The sequence below is a fragment of the Protopterus annectens genome, chromosome 3.part1 (genome assembly GCF_019279795.1).
Source record: "Protopterus annectens isolate FY-2018-M chromosome 3.part1, PAN1.0, whole genome shotgun sequence".
Classification (NCBI taxonomy): Eukaryota; Metazoa; Chordata; order Ceratodontiformes; family Protopteridae; genus Protopterus; species Protopterus annectens.
Window position 1 is genome coordinate 279,450,416 of NC_056732.1, and position 17,191 is coordinate 279,467,606.

The 17,191-nt window shown below is 40.2% G+C and overlaps 1 protein-coding gene across 4 annotated transcripts in view; it reads right to left on the reverse strand.

Moving 5' to 3' along the window:
- Positions 1 to 17,191, reverse strand: part of THSD7A (thrombospondin type 1 domain containing 7A) — a 2,877,792-nt gene that overhangs the window by 1,102,255 nt on the left and 1,758,346 nt on the right. The gene's annotated exons all lie outside the window — the stretch shown is intronic.

Below are 17,191 nucleotides of genomic sequence, written 5' to 3' on the forward strand. Positions count from 1 at the left end.
TGTTGTATAAGCAGCTTAAAATTAAAGAAAGCCACATTTGAGAGACATGGGCGATGCTGATTTTTAATGTTATACACAATACTACAGCAAAGAGAAAAAATAAAGATGAAAAAGAGAGACAGCATTTGGAGGTAATTTTACAGTTCAGCAGAGCTTCACTTATGACTATTTTGGGTACTACCATCAACTCTCTATTGGGGATTAGAATGACCAAGTTAAATAGAATATATATTTTCAGAATGCTGTACTATGACAAACAAATCCCAGGATTTCTGGAGTTCTTCTTGGGTGATATCCACAGGAGATCTAGAAAAGTAAATCTTATAGGTAACCATCATGGTATCCCACAATGGAAGCCAGTGATGATATCCTTTTAGTGAAGTCATGTAGGCAAGTTCTCTACAGGATGATGGGAAATGGGAAGCAGCAATTATTTTTCCTTTTAATTAATTTTAAAAAGAAAACTTGATAATATTGATTATTTTCTGATTTTCTAAAACTACTTACTTGGCATGGAACTATCAAGATGTAGGACAAATGATTTATCTTCAGCTGGTCAACTAATACAAATGTTGCCATCCTGTAGGTAACCACTCCACATAGAAAAAGGAAATGTTGACCTCCTAGTATGCATGATGGTTTCTCGGCACATGCAAATATTACTTAAAAAAACACAAACAACATCCCCCTATGTGGAGGGGATGCACCCCCCCCCCTCACATCCCTTGCTAATTATATTTTATATAAATATATATATATATATATATATATATATATATATATATATATATATATATATATATATATATATACATATATTAACTTCAAGATCATACAATCCCTTGGGAAGGGGAATATTTCCCTACATGAGGATTGTCGATCTTGCACACATGTTGAGTATCTATACAGTTGACCAAATGCAGTTGATTAAACAAATGTCGAACAAACTCCCTGTCGACCAAACCAATGGAACCTGGGCAAACATAGTGGAAGAGTGCTGGCTAACTGCTTGAGCTATCTGAACTATCTGAGTTTAAATGCATGAAGACCAAGTAAGTTCTGAAGTTATGATTTCTCACTGGTTGTCACCACTGCTTAATCATTTTATCTTGGACTGGGATTTATTCAAATATTTTTTTCTAAGGAAGGAGTTGTAGCAAGTTTTGGGTGACAGCTTACTATAGAGATGACAAGGTCTACTGTCTTGTTATACATGAAACACACTTACTAAGCACAGCTCTAATGCAGTTTGGCACAGTTCTAATGCAGTTTGATGCTGTTAGCAAAGGCAAATTCATATTGCATGTTTCATTCTGAAGGCAGAGATTAAAGGTTTTCAGGCCATGAGGGAAATACATTTGTGAATGCATGAGTAAGTTTCAGTCTGTGTAGCATTAACTGGCCTTTATATGATCAGTCATTATTCATAGCTTAGCACTCTGTTTCATATGAGGATTTAATTCAAGTGATGATATTTTAGCACTGCATTCCTGACAGTTCCTTCATTCCTAAATAATTTCAGGTCAATACCTGCCATTAACCACTTACAGCACAGCTACGTCCAGCATAACTCCAGCATATCTGTTTTTTTTACTATCCCCAGAATTATGTTGGTTTTGATCTGTTCGCTTATAAATGGGGTTACTTCATATTAGAGGGGGTGCAGCGGTAGCGTTGTTGCCTCACAGCAAGAGGTTCTCCCATTCGATTCTCGGCTGGAGTGCCTTCTGTGTGGAGTCTGCATGTTCTCCCTGCAGTTGAGTGGCGTTTGAAAGACATGCGTAGAATGGGCGTGCCTTCATTGAAGGTTGGGCATTGAGCTGGCGCCTTGGCACTGTAAAACTCTACTGCCAATTATTAGCGGACCAGAGTTTCACTGTGGTGACCCCTAACCAGGAAAAGCCGAAAGAAGAACAAGAACACAGAAATAAAGTGGGGTTACTTCATATTAGAGGGGATTAATAAACAGCACACACAAACAAACAAACTATGTTATCTAATCAACGTGGTCTATATTCCAACTAATTTCTCTAGATCCATATTAATCAGTGTAGCTAGCTCATTACAGTTAAAGCTGTATTTCCATACATAGCACCCGTCTGATAAGTTACAAATAAATCTAACCTTATCACCAAGCTTGTTGTGACCTATTTATATCACAATGCAAGTCTGTACACAGTCTAAGCACAATCAACAGTCCTTGGAATTAAGATTAACTCTGGGACATTTAATATTTCGTCTGTGGTTTTTGCAACATACTTGGACTATTTAGGAATATTTACAGTGGAATCTGGTCAAGCTTTAGGAACACTTCTGCTGCACTACAGATTCATTTGGAGGCATAATTTCACAAGTTTCTATCTGCAAATTTTGACCATCACAATAATCCAAATCTCTATTTTCTTGCAAAATAACTGGCTGTGACACTTACTGTGGCTCATCTTTCTGGAACTTTGCCATGTTTGTCTTATAAAATGTCTACAATTTCTTCTATGCAACTTTCCACCCTCCTGCCAAACTTCAGTGGATCTTGATTCAGTTGCTTTTTGAACAACTTCAGCTTCAGGCTGAGGACTGTCCAATGGGTGAAGGACTTGTATGCTGTAACCAGCTGGAAAATCATTCCATCTTTGTGGTTCCTTCCACAGGATCATTTATGTTTCTTTTGATTTATTTCCAGCATTTATTTTATTTTGTTGATTTTTCACACATCAGGAATGTACCTGATGTAGGTAATCTGTTTTCAACCTTCTGCCCATCAATACAATAGCTCATAAGAAAATGTGTCTCTGCAGTGGTATATTACTTTAATCGAAGTTTGCAAGATGACAGTCATCATAGATTTTACTAAAGCAGTTTTTCATTAAGTTCTTCACTGTCTCATTAGTACACTGGACTTTAGCATTGTATAGTCAGGGTTCTACATGCCTGAATTCCCATTCATGCACAGATGTTCTGAATTTCAAACCTATGTGCTATGGACCAGCACAGATTTTCTGAATTTCTAACCTACGTGTTATGGATCATTGTCAGATACAAGAACATCAAGTATTCCTTTTTGGGGATATAGACTTCAGTGCAGAAATCATATTTGCTTTTGCATCTGTCAAAATGATTATTTAAGGAAAACTGAAAAAAATATGCAAAAAAAAAAAAAAATATATATATATATATATATATATATATATATATATATATATATATATATATATATATATATATATATATATACACACATACACACACATACACACACACACACACACACACACACACACACACACACACATTATTTCCTTGAACAGAAATAAATCTATACTTGCACTGTTCCAGAGTTGATGTAGACTCAATATACAAGGATTTCTTCCTCTGGACAATTAACTTATGCACAGCAAATGTCAAAGTTTTGCACCATCTGCACTTGCTGAGTTGGTATTCCTAGTCAAAACATATCTCTTACTCTTTGTACGTTGCTATCCCCAGGTATGATTCACGTGCCATTACAAGTTTTCACTATCAGTTAATTAGGAACAATTATTTTATCAGTTCTAGATCTCAAGCCTTGTACACAATGTGCTTCTTTTTTGAAAGAAATATAGGAATGGATATGTTTTCTTTGTGATGATGTGATGATTTTTCCTCAGGCCAAACATTTATTGTAATACCTTTCAGAAAATACATCTCTAAGTCAGTATAATTATATGTCTGAAATTCTTATTTTTTTTCTTCTGTCATTGGTAGCAGTGGTATTCCTGGTGAATTTCTCATTCATATAGCTTCCCCTGTGCTTCTGTTATACAAATGCTCTACTAAACATATATGTTATGAGTAGCTCCTTGTCTTTTCCATGTATCACTTTCAAACAATATCATAGTATATTAAATACCATCTAAGGTGACTTGCAGAAAGAATTTTTGAATATGCTCTTCAAAGATTTGTGGTCTGCATTCACCTAAACTTAATATACAGATTCATGGAAATCCCCCAGCCCCTGCACTGCTGCTAAAATTTCTTTTTTACACTGCTGCTAACTAAAAGTTTTCTTTTTATTCTGCTCAAGGATATCTCTTTTGTCCACATTTTGACTTCTTTGAAAAAAAAAAAAAAAGAAGAAGCAACAGGTCTATTATTTTCTAAGATTACAGCTTCTATATACCATTCTTACTGACATCTACTTCCAAAACAAATGACTTACTCACCTAATAGAATGTAACATTGGAGCAGCACATGTAACTAGTTTATCGAACAACTCAAAATGTACAGCTCGTAAGCGGATGACAGACCTAGCCTGCTTCAACCTATGATAGGAAACCATGCTAATGGTGATGGGAGTGTATGTACCCCTATTGGCCAGTGTGTGCCCACCATAAAGTCTAAACAGCTCTGGGTCAATAATATACTGGCTGGCCAGTGTCCATTTTCCCAGTGTTTGTTACGTGGGATAGTTGTATTGAGAAAAGCTCAAAAGCCACAAGTAAAGCCACAAAACCTGCCAAACATAAACAATATTGCTACAGTCAGTCTAGGTTCACTGGCAGGATGTAGCTCTGAAGTGAATGATACAATGGTAAGAAGCAGGCAGGGCAATCTTTTTATCCAGGAGACAAGATGGAAGGGCAGTGCAGCAAAATCACTTGGCTTGGGATCTGGAGCCTATTACTCAGGAGGAGGACAGACTAAAAATTGTGTGGGAATTGTGATGAGGGAGTTGTTTCAGAAGACAGTGAGCAATGTCATCAGAATTAGTGACAGACTCATGGCACTAGGACTGAATACTATTCATAATCTCAGCCTGTGTCCCACAACAGGGTTGTGATAGTGAGAAAAAGTTTGCAGTTGCAGGACCTACTAAATAAAGCAGGACAACATGAATTGGTGTTGATAATGGGTGGCCTGAATGCACATAACAGGACAGACAGAACAAGACATGAGGACTGCCTACATTGATCCACATGGGTGAGGCAACAGGAATAAAGAAGGAGAGGCCATTCTAGACTTTTGTCTGGCAAATGACCTGATAAAGGCCAACACATGGTTCCTAAAGAAAGACAGCCATAAGATCACATGCAAGAATGACCAACATGCATCTCAGGTACACTTCCTCCTAGTAAGGAAATGGGACTGGGATAGAATCAGTGATTGTAAAGCCATCCCGAGTGAAGCAGTCAGCCCTCAGCACAAACCACTGTTTGTTACAATCAGCTGCAAGCAGTGCTCAAGAGAAGGCTCTAAGGCAAACAGAGACGCAACTGAAGACCTGGAAGATGACTGGAGAGAAAGCACAAGAGATTAAGGAAATACTCAGGACTCTAGCATCTCAGGAAGAAGAGGAAATAAGTGGAATTGAAGAAGAATTGCAGTACCTCAAAACACCATGTGTGAAGGACTTTAGAACAAATAGGCGGCCAAGGCATGTATGGAAAGAAGATACAAAAGGAAAGCTGTTGGGGGATGCAGAAGTCCAGGAGGTCATTAAAAGAAAAAAGTGGGAGATAGAAAAGATGGACCAGGCTAAGAAGGATTACTGGCTGGCTAACAAAGAGGCTAAAAGAAGAGATGCAATAGCAAAGACCAAGGCATCAGAGGCACTATACCAGCTTTTGGAAAGTGACACAGTAGATAGCACAAAAAATGATATCAGGTTGCAAGGCAAAGATAGAAAGATAAAGAAGACAGTCATTATATACCCATCATGAGGAATGCCAGCAACCACCTGCTCATCAGTCCACAGGAAATCATAGGCGGATGGAGGGTGTATTCCAGCAGCTTTGGAATGAAGAACCCCACAAAAGATGTACTACCCCAGACATAGAAGAGGAGGAGCCCACCCTGGAAGAAGTATGAATAGCAGTAAGTAAAATGAATTCAGAGAATGCAGTTTAAGATGAGGTTACAGTGGATATGATCAAGATGTTGGGTTAGATAGAGGAGAAATGGCTCCTGAGGTTACTCAAAGCAGTATGGATAGAAAGATGTATCCCAGAGAACTGAAGAATAAGCATACTAGTGCCAGTGTACAAAAACAAAGGAGACATCTACAACTGTGGGTAGTACAGAGGTATCAAACATCTGTTGCACTGCATAATAGTTCTGGAAAGGGAAATTGATAAATGGGTACCCAGAGTAGTAGAAAGTAAGATGGGAGATAAGCAGTCCAGATGCAGGTCAGAATGCAGCACAATGGACCCAATGTTTGCAGCGTGATAGGCAGTTGAGAAGCTAGAGAAAGAGTCCAACTGGGCATTCCTAGACTAGGAGAAAGCATATGACAAAGTCCCAAGAAAGCTGATTTGGGCAGACATGCTGCAGTTCAAAGTCACAGAAACATTAGTAGAATTAGTGCAGGCTATGTAGAATGATGCAATGAATTAAGTACAATTAGTGTTCAGACTCACAGTGGGCTTCCCAGTGGGAGTGGGTGTACATTGAGGTTCAGCTCTGAGCTCACTTCTGTTTATACTGGTGATGGGCTACACTAGCAAGCAGGTCAGAGGAGACAGCTCAACAAACCTGTTTTATGCAGATAAGGAATTACAGGCCAACTCAGAGCAAGAACTTCTGCAAAGGATAGGGGAATGGAATGCAAATCTGAAGGCACATAAGATGAAACTGAGTACAAATAAGACAGTCATAATGGCAGGAAATGGTGGAAATCAGAAGAAACTCAGAAGTGAGACAGAAAGGAAAATAGTGGAAAAGGTTAATGGATTCACGTATCTGGGAGGGATGATTGAGGAGAAAAGTCTGAATGAGGAGTTCAAAGCTAGAATCGGGGGGCTGCAGCCAACTAGCACAGAGTGTCAGGGGTAGTGTGTGATGGAAGAATGCCAAAGAAGCTGAAAAGTAAGGTGTATAAAAGAGTGGTGCGGCCAGCACCACTGTGTGGTTCAGAAACCTGGGCAGTAAAGACAGAGCAGTTGAGGAAGCCAGAGATGATGGACATGAAGTAGCTGCGATGGGTGGCAAGATGCAAACTATGGGACAGTCGAAGATATGAGGACATCAGTCTAGTAGTCAAAATAGCACCAATTGCAGAGAAAAATCAAAGAGAACAAATTAAGGTGGTCTAGGCACATGTGTAGAAAAGCAGAGGACAGTCCAATGAAAATGATTTGGAACAGACAGGAAGAAGGCAAAAGGAAATGTGGGTATCAAGCAAAGAGATGGATGGATTCTGTTTGAGAAGATCTGCAACTGACAGGCATGAATGTCAAAGAAGACAGGAGAGTGGCAATGAAGAGAGAGATGGCAAGATGGCAACAGTTGGTATGGCATACCAACCCAACGTAGAAAATGGGCAAAAGAGTGTTAATGATGATGGGTTCCATTCTCACTGTACACCTTCCTTTAACAGCTTTTTAGAGGCACAGTTATCTTAGACATATTCAGCTTACAAACTTTGTAAGACACTGCATCATTACTCCTATGCATGATATTTGATTGTCTTCTGGCATTTGCATTTTCTAGTTTACATTCAGTTCCTCTAAATTAAAATATGACATTTGCATTTTAGACTTGTCTCTTTTAATTGAAATGTATTCTTATTTAATGTGAAAATATGCTATATTAGTCTAATCAGCAGCAGGATATGACATGTTACATGAAAATTAATATGCACTCTTTACCTTTACTTAATATGATTCCAGAATCCTAAATAATATTTCCAATTTTGATTTGTATTCATTAGTGAGAGGTAATATTAATATACTGTTTGGAACATGTATCTTTCATTAAATTCGGCTTCAGCACCTGTTTGCTGCCTGATGGCTTGGTATTTCCATCTATAATGTTCTCCTAGCAGATATCCTATGCTCAACAGTGGCATGTCTTTCTTATCCCATGGCCCCCCTACTGTTCACTACTTGGCTAACAGTGACTGTGCATGGTGTGTATACATACGCACACACACACACACACACACACACACACACACACACACACACACACACACACACACACACACACACACACACATTATTTCCTTGAACAGAAATAAATCTATACTTGCACTGTTCCAGAGTTGATGTAGACTCAATATACAAGGATTTCTTCCTCTGGACAATTAACTTATGCACAGCAAATGTCAAAGTTTTGCACCATCTGCACTTGCTGAGTTGGTATTCCTAGTCAAAACATATCTCTTACTCTTTGTACGTTGCTATCCCCAGGTATGATTCACTAATTAGGAACAATTATTTTATCAGTTCTAGATCTCAAGCCTTGTACACAATGTGCTTCTTTTTTGAAAGAAATATAGGAATGGATATGTTTTCTTTGTGATGATGTGATGATTTTTCCTCAGGCCAAACATTTATTGTAATACCTTTCAGAAAATACATCTCTAAGTCAGTATAATTATATGTCTGAAATTCTTATTTTTTTCTTCTGTCATTGGTAGCAGTGGTATTCCTGGTGAATTTCTCATTCATATAGCTTCCCCTGTGCTTCTGTTATACAAATGCTCTACTAAACATATATGTTATGAGTAGCTCCTTGTCTTTTCCATGTATCACTTTCAAACAATATCATAGTATATTAAATACCATCTAAGGTGACTTGCAGAAAGAATTTTTGAATATGCTCTTCAAAGATTTGTGGTCTGCATTCACCTAAACTTAATATACAGATTCATGGAAATCCCCCAGCCCCTGCACTGCTGCTAAAATTTCTTTTTTACACTGCTGCTAACTAAAAGTTTTCTTTTTATTCTGCTCAAGGATATCTCTTTTGTCCACATTTTGACTTCTTTGAAAAAAAAAAAAGAAGAAGCAACAGGTCTATTATTTTCTAAGATTACAGCTTCTATATACCATTCTTACTGACATCTACTTCCAAAACAAATGACTTACTCACCTAATAGAATGTAACATTGGAGCAGCACATGTAACTAGTTTATCGAACAACTCAAAATGTACAGCTCGTAAGCGGATGACAGACCTAGCCTGCTTCAACCTATGATAGGAAACCATGCTAATGGTGATGAGAGTGTATGTACCCCTATTGGCCAGTGTGTGCCCACCATAAAGTCTAAACAGCTCTGGGTCAATAATATACTGGCTGGCCAGTGTCCATTTTCCCAGTGTTTGTTACGTGGGATAGTTGTATTGAGAAAAAGCTCAAAAGCCACAAGTAAAGCCACAAAACCTGCCAAACATAAACAATATTGCTACAGTCAGTCTAGGTTCACTGGCAGGATGTAGCTCTGAAGTGAATGATACAATGGTAAGAAGCAGGCAGGGCAATCTTTTTATCCAGGAGACAAGATGGAAGGGCAGTGCAGCAAAATCACTTGGCTTGGGATCTGGAGCCTATTACTCAGGAGGAGGACAGACTAAAAATTGTGTGGGAATTGTGATGAGGGAGTTGTTTCAGAAGACAGTGAGCAATGTCATCAGAATTAGTGACAGACTCATGGCACTAGGACTGAATACTATTCATAATCTCAGCCTGTGTCCCACAACAGGGTTGTGATAGTGAGAAAAGTTTGCAGTTGCAGGACCTACTAAATAAAGCAGGACAACATGAATTGGTGTTGATAATGGGTGGCCTGAATGCACATAACAGGACAGACAGAACAAGACATGAGGACTGCCTACATTGATCCACATGGGTGAGGCAACAGGAATAAAGAAGGAGAGGCCATTCTAGACTTTTGTCTGGCAAATGACCTGATAAAGGCCAACACATGGTTCCTAAAGAAAGACAGCCATAAGATCACATGCAAGAATGACCAACATGCATCTCAGGTACACTTCCTCCTAGTAAGGAAATGGGACTGGGATAGAATCAGTGATTGTAAAGCCATCCCGAGTGAAGCAGTCAGCCCTCAGCACAAACCACTGTTTGTTACAATCAGCTGCAAGCAGTGCTCAAGAGAAGGCTCTAAGGCAAACAGAGACGCAACTGAAGACCTGGAAGATGACTGGAGAGAAAGCACAAGAGATTAAGGAAATACTCAGGACTCTAGCATCTCAGGAAGAAGAGGAAATAAGTGGAATTGAAGAAGAATTGCAGTACCTCAAAACACCATGTGTGAAGGACTTTAGAACAAATAGGGCCAAGGCATGTATGGAAAGAAGATACAAAAGGAAAGCTGTTGGGGGATGCAGAAGTCCAGGAGGTCATTAAAAGAAAAAAGTGGGAGATAGAAAAGATGGACCAGGCTAAGAAGGATTACTGGCTGGCTAACAAAGAGGCTAAAAGAAGAGATGCAATAGCAAAGACCAAGGCATCAGAGGCACTATACCAGCTTTTGGAAAGTGACACAGTAGATAGCACAAAAAATGATATCAGGTTGCAAGGCAAAGATAGAAAGATAAAGAAGACAGTCATTATATACCCATCATGAGGAATGCCAGCAACCACCTGCTCATCAGTCCACAGGAAATCATAGGCGGATGGAGGGTGTATTCCAGCAGCTTTGGAATGAAGAACCCCACAAAAGATGTACTACCCCAGACATAGAAGAGGAGGAGCCCACCCTGGAAGAAGTATGAATAGCAGTAAGTAAAATGAATTCAGAGAATGCAGTTTAAGATGAGGTTACAGTGGATATGATCAAGATGTTGGGTTAGATAGAGGAGAAATGGCTCCTGAGGTTACTCAAAGCAGTATGGATAGAAAGATGTATCCCAGAGAACTGAAGAATAAGCATACTAGTGCCAGTGTACAAAAACAAAGGAGACATCTACAACTGTGGGTAGTACAGAGGTATCAAACATCTGTTGCACTGCATAATAGTTCTGGAAAGGGAAATTGATAAATGGGTACCCAGAGTAGTAGAAAGTAAGATGGGAGATAAGCAGTCCAGATGCAGGTCAGAATGCAGCACAATGGACCCAATGTTTGCAGCGTGATAGGCAGTTGAGAAGCTAGAGAAAGAGTCCAACTGGGCATTCCTAGACTAGGAGAAAGCATATGACAAAGTCCCAAGAAAGCTGATTTGGGCAGACATGCTGCAGTTCAAAGTCACAGAAACATTAGTAGAATTAGTGCAGGCTATGTAGAATGATGCAATGAATTAAGTACAATTAGTGTTCAGACTCACAGTGGGCTTCCCAGTGGGAGTGGGTGTACATTGAGGTTCAGCTCTGAGCTCACTTCTGTTTATACTGGTGATGGGCTACACTAGCAAGCAGGTCAGAGGAGACAGCTCAACAAACCTGTTTTATGCAGATAAGGAATTACAGGCCAACTCAGAGCAAGAACTTCTGCAAAGGATAGGGAATGGAATGCAAATCTGAAGGCACATAAGATGAAACTGAGTACAAATAAGACAGTCATAATGGCAGGAAATGGTGGAAATCAGAAGAAACTCAGAAGTGAGACAGAAAGGAAAATAGTGGAAAAGGTTAATGGATTCACGTATCTGGGAGGGATGATTGAGGAGAAAAGTCTGAATGAGGAGTTCAAAGCTAGAATCGGGGGGCTGCAGCCAACTAGCACAGAGTGTCAGGGGTAGTGTGTGATGGAAGAATGCCAAAGAAGCTGAAAAGTAAGGTGTATAAAAGAGTGGTGCCAGCACCACTGTGTGGTTCAGAAACCTGGGCAGTAAAGACAGAGCAGTTGAGGAAGCCAGAGATGATGGACATGAAGTAGCTGCGATGGGTGGCAAGATGCAAACTATGGGACAGTCGAAGATATGAGGACATCAGTCTAGTAGTCAAAATAGCACCAATTGCAGAGAAAAATCAAAGAGAACAAATTAAGGTGGTCTAGGCACATGTGTAGAAAAGCAGAGGACAGTCCAATGAAAATGATTTGGAACAGACAGGAAGAAGGCAAAAGGAAATGTGGGTATCAAGCAAAGAGATGGATGGATTCTGTTTGAGAAGATCTGCAACTGACAGGCATGAATGTCAAAGAAGACAGGAGAGTGGCAATGAAGAGAGAGATGGCAAGATGGCAACAGTTGGTATGGCATACCAACCCAACGTAGAAAATGGGCAAAAAGAGTGTTAATGATGATGGGTTCCATTCTCACTGTACACCTTCCTTTAACAGCTTTTTTTAGAGGCACAGTTATCTTAGACATATTCAGCTTACAAACTTTGTAAGACACTGCATCATTACTCCTATGCATGATATTTGATTGTCTTCTGGCATTTGCATTTTCTAGTTTACATTCAGTTCCTCTAAATTAAAATATGACATTTGCATTTTAGACTTGTCTCTTTTAATTGAAATGTATTCTTATTTAATGTGAAAATATGCTATATTAGTCTAATCAGCAGCAGGATATGACATGTTACATGAAAATTAATATGCACTCTTTACCTTTACTTAATATGATTCCAGAATCCTAAATAATATTTCCAATTTTGATTTGTATTCATTAGTGAGAGGTAATATTAATATACTGTTTGGAACATGTATCTTTCATTAAATTCGGCTTCAGCACCTGTTTGCTGCCTGATGGCTTGGTATTTCCATCTATAATGTTCTCCTAGCAGATATCCTATGCTCAACAGTGGCATGTCTTTCTTATCCCATGGCCCCCCTACTGTTCACTACTTGGCTAACAGTGACTGTGCATGGTGTGTATACATACGCACACACACACACACACACACACACACACACACACACACACACACACACACACACACACACACACCCTAACAAAGGGGACCTTCACAATTCACAACTATGGACAGCATGCCTCTCAACCTCTTAGAGCAAGAACTATGGACAAAGCCATACATACTCTGGGGACAAAGGGACAAAAATAGGGACAATTTTGAAATATTGCTCTTACAAACTTTGAAAGTGGATAGAATACCAGCTTTTAAATTAACATGGATAGATTTTTCTAAAGGGTATGAAGTCTGAAACTCAAATGTCTATCAATATTTTGTGACTTCAATTCTTAATAACTTGCCAGTGATTTGACAGAAAACCAACAGGCATATGTCCGAATCACAAAACATCGAACACACATACATGAAAGCGCTTAACATCGAAAAGCGCTTCCGTGTATGTGTAGTTCAAAAAAAAAATCAACGTTTCTGCAGAGGGGCTTCGCCCCCCTTCACCACCCACTTTATTATTCTCACTCCGAGATCGCACTACAGTGGGGAAAAGGGAACTTTCCCTTACCACCACTGTAGTCCGATATACAAAACAGGCACACATACATGGAAGTGCTTGTCGATGTTAAGTGCTTTCGTGTATATGTGTTCGATGTTTTGTGATTCGGACATATGCTAGTCGAGCATGTGTCCGGATCCCGTATATATATATATATATATATATATATATATATATATATATATATATATGAGTAAACCAGATAACGTCGAAACTGCAAAACACTAACGACAAGACCACCGACACTGGAAGATCGACAACGGAGATGATCGACAGTTAAAAATCCCGATGCTGAGAACACCGACATGTTAAGGAAAGTGTGGGGTTATGGGCAGATTAAGTGAGTTAGGGTTAGGGCGTGGGTCAGGTGAGTGTGCGATAGTGACAGACTGTAGGGTTAGCGGTGGGTTAAGTGAGTTAGGGTTAGGCATGGGTTAAGTGAGTGTGCGATAGTGACGGACCTTAGGGTTAGGGTTTGAGTTAAGATTAGTGCATAGATAGTTGTGTATGTAAGGTTTAGTGTAGGTTTGTAAGGTTTTTAGTGTGCTTGTGTTGCGTGCATGCTTTTTGGACAGGGGATTTGTTTTGTTTGTTGAATGTCGGGATTGTGGTTTGTAGGGCATGTGAAGTTTCGTGTTTTTGAACTTTCGGTTTTGTGGTGTCGGTGATTTCGTTGTCGGTGTTATCAGGTAGACCCATATATATATATATATATATATATATATATATATATATATATATATATATATATATATCTATATATAGATATATATATATAATTTTATACATGTATATATATATATATATATATATATATATATATATATATATATAATTTTATATATATATGTGTGTGTGTGTGTGTGTATACATATAAGTATCTACAGACACACACACACACACACACACACACACACACACACACACACACACACACACACACACACACACACACACACACACACACACACACACACACAGGCACATACAAGCATATATATATCTCCAACAGCTCTGGGTTTGACATAGCTTTATATGTTAGGCAGAGATCATCTCGGAGTAGGTGATATGCTATGGAGTAAAGCTTGAGTTTTTTGAGACGGTCAGTGTAGGGCATTTGTTTGAGGCCAGTAATCCTCTTTGTGAGGTACTTCTGTCGCCTTTCCAGCTGCTGCAGATGCCATGTGAGGTACATTCCAAAAGGGGCATTGTATTCTATAATGGGTCTAATGAGTGTCGAGTAGAGGGGAACAATGACCTCTTTCTTCCTGGATGAGAACCCTTTTATGATGAGGTGTTCCATGTAGAAGGACTTCCTGACTACTGTGGCGATGTGACTATCAAAGGAGAGACTACTGTCCACCTAGGTCCCAAGGTCTCTTATCACACATTCGGTTTTAAGTAGATTGCTGCCTATGTGGTAGTTCATGGGTACAGAGTTTTTACCAAAGGGGATGACACTGCACTTTTTGGCATTGAGCTTGAGGCCATGGCTCTGACACCAGGCATCTGTCTCAGCAAGGCCCTTCTGTAGGATGGCCACATCATTTGGGGACTTGACTACAGCTCCTAGTTTGCAGTCATCTGCGAACTTCGTTAGCCAGAGGCCTTCTGTGTTAGCCTGTACTTCAGAGAAGTAGATACCAAACAGGAGAGGTCCCAGGACTGGACCCTGTGGTACTCCACTTGTCACTGATTTGAGGTCAGATTTGGAGTCTGCAACTTTTACAGTGTGGGTTCTGTCAATGAGCCAGTTGGCAACCCATCTTGTGACGTAGGGATTTATACCTAGTTTAGTGAGTTTAGCTATAATTCCAGAATGTGGGATGGTGTCGAAAGCCTTGATGAGGTCAAGGCTTTCAACACCATCTCCCATTCTGGAATTGTGTCAAAAGCCTTGACAAGGTCAAGATAGGCTGTGTGAACAACCTTACCCTCATCTACGGCTTTGGTGACTGGCTCAAAGAAATCGAGCAGGTTCAGGAGGCATGATCTGCTTTTCACAAACCCGAACTGGGTGGGATCCAGAGTTTGGAGGTTACCAATGTCTTTGTTTATGAGTACCATGATGATATGTTCCATGGCCTTGCAGACCAGGCTCATCAGGCTAATAAGGCAATAGTTCCCAGGATCAGTAGTGGTTCCCCCTTTGTGGAGTGGGATAGCTGTTGCTGTGTGCCATTCAGTGGGCATAAAGCATGATGCGAGGCTATTATTGAACATGGTGCTTAGGTGGGGAGCAAGTTTGTTCTGAAGTTCGTGTAAAACACAGCCTGGGATGTTGTCCGGTCCCATGGATGCTGTGTTTTTGGCTTTAGAGAGTGCAGCTTTTCCCTGCTTAGTTGTGATTACAGGGACTCTGCATTCTTCCTGTATACATATGGGCCCTTTAGGGGGTGTGGAGGTGTAAAGTTAGCACTGAACCTATCTGCCAGGATGTTGGCAATATCAGTTGGTTCTGTAATTTTCATGCCGTTGTGCTGTAACTCAGAGCAGATCTGGGTGTTGCCATTGAGATTTTTGACATAGCTATAGAATGCTTTGTGGCTATCCTTAGAATTAGTGGAGATTTTGTTATCGTAGCTAGCTTTGGAGGATCTTATAAGGGATCTCAGCTTCTTACTGAGGCTGACCAGGGAGCTCCTCCACTCATGGGATTTTACTCTCTTTTACAACAGTTTCTTCTTTCTGATGTACAGTTTGTTTATGGCAGGGGACCACCAGATTGGCTTCCTTTTTTGGAGGATAGCATCTTGGTTCTGTTTGGGATAGCATGATCCATGCATTCGTGTAAGTGCTTATAGAGTGCATCTCTGTAGGATTCAGCAGTTGTAACTGTATTGTCCATCTGCATGGGTATCATGAAGTTCACCACTTCTGTCTTAAGAAGCATGAAGTTGGCTTTGGAGAAATTTTTTACTGTGATTTCCTAGTTGAAGTCGCCCATTATTAGGATGTTTGTTTGAACATTAATATTTTCAAGTACATCAAGAAAAGAGGAGTGGGAATCCTGGGGCATGATGGGGGATCTGTAGCAAGCTACAATTTGGATTGCAGTTTTGTCCTTGGACTTGGATAACTTTGGATGCATTATGCTGAGCAACTAGCTTGGAGGTGTGGATATCCTTAATGAATATGGACACACCTCCGCCTTTGGTGTTCCGGTCCAGGTTACATGGCCGAAAATTGTGGTATGAGTTATAGCCTGGTAGTGCAGGGGTACTTTCTGGAGCCTTGAACCAGGTCTCATTCACTGCACAGATATCTATGTTCTCCATTTTAAGGAGTGCCTCGAGTGAGTGCATTTTGAGATTTAGACTTCTAGCATTGAGTAGCATTACTCTCAGTTTTTGCTTGCCTATTCCTGTTATGGTGGTGAATTTGTCATTTGAACCTTGCCTAAAAAGGCACTATAGGGGCGACAAGAGCCTTAGCCAGTATCTGGAATCCCAGGGGTGACAGGTGCAGGCCATCTCTGGCAAAGCATCGTGGTCTGTCGACCATGTCATCCCAAGCAGACAGATACTGGATCCCCTTAGAATGACACCAGATGCTTAGCCAATTATTGAAGTCAATCATTTTGTCCTTGTACTGCAGTATCATTCTGGGCGATGGCAGAATGCTACTCAGGGTTAGGGTCATACCTGCCTGGGCTACAAGGTCAGAGAGCTCTTCCATGTCTCTTTTCATGTAGTCCAGGGAGGTACGTCTCTGGTCATTCACACTAACATGGACAATGACAGAGTCATATTTGTACTTGTTGTGGAGGTACCTGAGTGCGTGGGTTATGTGGCGGATCCTGGCACCCGACAGGCAGCTGAGAGTAACCTTTTCCTTGTTTAGCCTGGTGAGTGGGACATCAGTGTGCCTGACTATAGAGTCACCTATGACTAGTGTGTTGGGTACGTTGTTTTGCCTTATTGGCTGTGGTTGAGTGGCACACTGAGTCTGTGGGCTGTGTGTCATTTGGGTTGTGTTGGGGGATGGAGATTGCTTGCGCATCTGCTTTGGAGGTCTCTGTTGCTTAGACAGATTATTATTGAGAGCCTCCGCGAATGTTTTTGTGTTACTATGTGTGGATTTTGGTGGTGTAGATTTAGTG